This window comes from Halyomorpha halys, unplaced genomic scaffold (genome assembly GCF_000696795.3).
Source record: "Halyomorpha halys isolate HHAL.00 unplaced genomic scaffold, Hhal_1.1 Scaffold230.1, whole genome shotgun sequence".
Classification (NCBI taxonomy): Eukaryota; Metazoa; Arthropoda; class Insecta; order Hemiptera; family Pentatomidae; genus Halyomorpha; species Halyomorpha halys.
In genome coordinates, this window is record NW_027114585.1 from 810,332 (window position 1) to 815,843 (window position 5,512).

The 5,512-nt window shown below is 37.2% G+C and overlaps 1 protein-coding gene and 1 long non-coding RNA gene across 2 annotated transcripts in view; one reads left to right on the top strand and one right to left on the bottom strand.

Moving 5' to 3' along the window:
- Positions 1-1,600, bottom strand: part of LOC106679895 (uncharacterized) — a 5,805-nt gene extending 4,205 nt beyond the window's left edge. The window contains exon 1 of the long non-coding RNA XR_001343039.2: positions 1,356-1,600. This is a non-coding gene — a long non-coding RNA (uncharacterized lncRNA). The remainder of the gene's footprint in view (positions 1-1,355) is intronic.
- The window catches only part of LOC106679896 (RYamide receptor), a 126,162-nt gene that overhangs the window by 17,936 nt on the left and 102,714 nt on the right, over positions 1-5,512 (top strand). The gene's annotated exons all lie outside the window — the stretch shown is intronic.

Sequence of the window (5,512 nt, forward strand, 5' to 3'; positions counted from 1 at the left end):
AAATATAATCTAATACCGTAGAATCTATTTCTTTTTTCAATTGAAAAGACAAAAATTAGTTCAGTGAAATAAAGATATTTATATATTTTAAAAATATATCCACATCTAGTCAGTCCATAAGTATAAATTGAAAATTGGTTAATTTAAACGGCAGTATACTTTATTTAAGAATTTAGTATAAGTATATGTACTTTAAATATTGTAGAAAAACTTTTACATTACATTCAAATAATTAAAAAAATCGTTGTTCATTAGTAAAACTTTATGATTTAACGAATTACAATAATAAACATTACAAAGCTCAGAATCAGGTTCTGTTTAAAGTTTGCAAATTTAAAGAAAGAAAGAAGAGAAGTGGTTAATACAAGTTTTAAATTTAAGAAAGAGTTATATAGAAGAAGTTATAGATGGGACAAAGGCAATTAGCGGGCACTTTTAAGAATTTTAAAAGAGAAAATGACAACAAAGTAAAGGTATTCTTGAAAATGACCTGAGGGTCGAAACGTTGGTAGGTTTTGAAAAGAATAAAGTTGATAAAAAGGATCAAATTTTTTTTTTTTTAAATGTAATATATAGGTAACTAACAGATTTTAAGTAATGAAAATTGAAAATTTTTAGGTAATTTGTAGGACTATTATAACAAATAATTATTGGAAACTGTATCGGTGCAGAGCTGGTCATAAATATTTCGTAATCATTATAAATATTTTAGAAAAACTTTCGCGTTAAATTTATAAGTTTTAAAAACCATTATTATTTTTTTCATAGATTTCAACTTCTAATTTAACGAATACTAGTAATAATTAATACGAAGTGTTCCATCAGAGATCTGGGCTGAGACAAAGGAATTATAATTTACTAATAAAAATAAAATATACCTTAAACATTCTACGTAGTTAATATTTTAAACATCTCAAGTAACTTGTAGAAGTATTAAACGTTGGTTATAGCAAATAATTATTGCGAACTGGATCCGTACAGAGCTGGAAACGAACTGCGTTCGACCTGCACGGACCTGTAGGGTCCAAAGTTCAAAGTAGTGGGGTATGTTTAAATAAATAAATTTATTTATTTTCAAACAAAATAGGATAACTGTTAAACTTTCTGTACATCCTCTAAGTAAATACGCAGATTTCAAATGAGCAGATATAATTTACAAATTTAGCGAGTTTATGTAATATTTTAGAAACACTATTGTATCATATTTATAAATTTCAAAAATCTGTATTCATTTATAGATGCAGTTAATGTCTGAAGTAACGAAAAACCATTACAATTATTATTATAGGGACCGGTAGAGAGCTTTGGTTAGACAAAGGCATTAATATTAATTTAAAAATTGTATATATACATACCTTGAACATTGTAAGCTCTTAACATTTGAAACATCTTAAATAAGTTGTAGAAGTGTTAAACGTTTGTTATAAAGAATAACTATTTAAGTGCTTCGGTACAGAGCTGCGAACAGACTGGAGACGTAAATTGTTCGACCTGCACGGACATGTCGAGTCCAAAGTTTAAAGTAACTTTAACACGTAAACAGGTGGTAAATTGAAATAAATAAATTTATTTTATATATAACTAAATAGAGAAATTTTAATAATATGTATTGTTTAATTTAAAAGGCAGTATTATCTATTAAAAAATTGATTGTACGTCACATGTACATACACATGTATGCCTTGAATATTGTAGATAAAATTTTGTGTTATATTAAAGTAGTTTAACAATGGTTATTTATTTGCAGATGTATGAGAATACTTAAACTCCATATATTTATATTAACTTTAATAATAAGATTTCTAGTTATTTTAATTAATTATCATTACTGGTACTTTTATGTTTATTAATTTAAACAGAAGTATTATTTATTTAATATATACCTTGATACCTGTAGGTTTTTGCTCATTAAAACAGTTTTAAAGTCATTATTCATTTTCAGATGTACTTAAATTTCTAATGTAACGAATAACTAATAATTATGCGAAGGTTATTGTACCGTTTTTTTAAAATTCTTTTATTAATTATTCAATTATTAATTTTTTTTTACTGTGGTGCAGCCCAGCGCTAGGTTTAGCGCCTTACTGATGAAGCTGCACCTTGTCCACTTCATCCGTCTGGGTGCCTCCTGTAGTTACCAGGCTGGTCCAGCCTCCTGGTCTCAGTCTGGGTCAGCTTCCTCATCTTCTGATGGCTCGCCGATGTTGGGCGGTCAAGTCCTTCCCATCGTGAAATGAGTTTGGAGTCTCACCGACCCTCTCTCGGAACTCCTCCGGCAGTGCTTCTAGTCCCTGCCTCTTAACTTCATATTTAAGGACATCCTCCCTGAGGATGAGGTCCAGGGGCATCGCTCTGGCCAGAACCTGCACCACCTCATGTGACGCCGTTCTGTATGTCTTCGTGACCCTCAGCAGAACCAGTCTCTGTACGGTGGCCAGCTTCTGTGTCCTTCTCTTCTGTGTCTGCGTGAGGTTTCGGCTCCACGCAGGGGTTGCGTACCTCAGAATTCCCAAGATCACACCTTTATATATGGTCATCGTTGCAGGGTATCTGAGGCCCCAAAATGCACCCCCTATCCTACTTAATCCATTGAGGGACAGGGTCACCCTGTCCTTTAGATACACCAGGTGAGAAGTGGCATCGAATCTTCTTCTTATCCGCACAACAAGATATGTCACCTCGTCACCCGGTCTCACCCTCTCTCCTTGGATATCGGTTGATAGGACGAGCCCTGCCCATGGAGCCTCTTATGAGTATGGCCTGAGTCTTGGCTGCCATACTCAACTTCCTCTTCACGCACCACTCTCCTACAAGACTGGCACAGCTCTCCGCTTCTGTCTTTAGTCTGGATCTGCTGTTCTTGACCACGATGACTGCCAGGTCGTCTACGTAAGCCGTGGCAAGGAACCGCTTGTCCTCTAGTTCCCCCAGCAACTCATCGAATACTAGCTTCCACAGAGGTGGTCCTAGGACCGAACCCTGCGGACATCCTCTTTCGATTTTTCTCTCGACCACGTAGTAGTTACCCCTCATCATGACACTCCTGTTATTGAGGTAACTACCTACGAGGGAGTATAGATTACTGGGGGTGTCGAGCTCTTGCAACCGCTGAATTACGCGGGGCCACCAAACGCTGTCGAAGGCGGAAGAGATGTCAAACATTATCAATAAGACATATTTCTCCGCCCTCTCCTCCATGTCCCTAAGCACTCTCAGCAGCGCCTCCGTAGTTCCCCTGCTACGGGTCGAGCCGAACTGTCGTGGATGACTTGCGGCACTTAGGATTGGCATAAGGCTGTGGACGATCATGTGCTCCAGGACCTTACTAGCTACTGGAAGGAGGCATGTTGGTCGATAGGATTTAGGCGTTTCCTTATCCTTACCACCTCCCTTGTAGACCAATCTCAAGTCTGCGATCCTCCACTTGTTTGGAAAGTACCCTATCCAGGCACTCATTGAATATATCCAATAGCTCTTCCTCGATATAAGGGGCACTGTTCTTGAGGATCGCAGCATCTATGCTATCTAGTTCTGGAGTCCTTCCTATCCTTTGACTGTCCACGGAAGACGAAGGTCCCACATATCCCATGGTAGACATAGGTCGGTACCTGATGGGTATAAGCGGTTAGACGCATTCCATCATCTGCACTATCCCGGGACGGATCATTCCTAGGGCATGTATAATCTATATACTTCTTGGCAGCCTCCTCCAAGGTGGTTGGCTGGGCACCTCTCACTCTAATAGCCGCCATCACTTGTAACGGCTTAACCTTTCCCAGTGCCACCCTGTACGGAATACCCCAGGGATTCTTTTCTGATTCCTCTACGATAAATTCGTCCCAGGATTTCTTCTTCTGACAACGCACTCCGTTTCGGTATACCCTATACTTATGCTTAGATTCTTCTCGGAGTACAGGCCTCCTCTCGTCGTTTCTACACTCCTCGTACCTACGCCTGGCTCTGTAGTATTATTTTTTTAACTGCGTTAGAGCCGGCGTCCACCATGGGACCGGACGTACCCTCGCCCTTCGGCGATGGAGGGTAATACTCCCCGCTTCAGTGATGGCGCCCGTAAGCATTGCCACTCTGCGGTCAATCTCGGGCTCCTCATCTATTGGGGTCATCTCCTCCCATTCTCTGTCAGCTAGTATTCCCTCCAATTCACTGGAAAACGCTCTCCAGTTCGATGCTCGGGTCACAAAGCCCTTTTCTACTTCTGGGGCACCGCTTTCCTCCTCCACCACACTGAAGGCTATGACCCGGTGGTCGGAGCTCGTGTCTGACCGTAGGATCCAGTCTTCAATACGCTTTGCTATGGGAGCCGTGTGCAGAATCTATATTCATATGCGAATATCATAAAAACTACCACCCCTACGAAGATAAGTGTAATGTACTACTTTATAGTAAGTTAAATTTTCTTTATTTTGAGTGCTGGCAGACTTATGTACGTCTTATGGTTCCTGAGATATATTTTTCAAAAATTAAAAATTTTATCCGAACAACTATAAATTAACATTTTGTGAATTTATATTAGCAAATATAATAAAAACTACTACTCTACGGATAATAAACGGTATAAACTACTTTATAGTACATTAAACTAACTTTGAGTGCTAATAGATATATGTACGTCGAATGGTTTTTGAGATATAGATTTCTCAAAATAAATCTAACTTCTGACTTTTCAGTGCACTTATTATGAAATGTTGCTTTTTAAAAAGCTATATCTCGGGAATTATTAAACGTAGTGTTGTCGGTAGTTTTAAATATATAGGTTGGCCCATGTAGATCCAGTATGGGTGACTGAGTGAGTACACAAACAACTGGAAATCTTGTTATAAAATTTCTAATGGTAGATGTCGGAGAAAAAATTCCAAAATGAAAAATGGTGAACATTTTTTATACTTCATCTCGATAAAGTTAACTAGTTTTAAGGAGACGGTAACTTAAAAACTGTCTATTCTGAATTCTGCTGCCTTAGGCGTTTCCACTTTGTCCCCTTCCTTCCACCCACCCCTCCAGTTCCGGGCTTGATTGGAAGAAGAGATTCAAAGCTTTGAGTTTCCAAAATACCGCCATTTCAGACACTCAAGGCTTTGGTTTTGGAATATTCAAACCATATCCGATTAGTTAATTTTATTTTCGAGGTTTTTCTCTTTCAGATTAATGTTTTCATGTCATTAAAAACGTCATATATCACTTTCTAATACTATTTAACCATTAAAAAAATTATTTAGATAAGGCACACATAACAGATTAGCGTTTAGGGTTTTCTTTTCAAATAATGTTAACATCATATTTATAAATATAATTACTTTGAGAATAATTTGTAATTAGTATTAGAGTTTAATTGAATTAAATTTACATTATTTTGATTGGAATTTAGTTATTTGAGAAGACAAATGTATTTATATTTGTTGTTGTTGTTGTTGATTGTTGCTTAAAGGCGTAAACCCCTCTGGTCATCAACGCCTATGAGATGATAAAAGTAAAAAAAAAAAAAATAATAAAA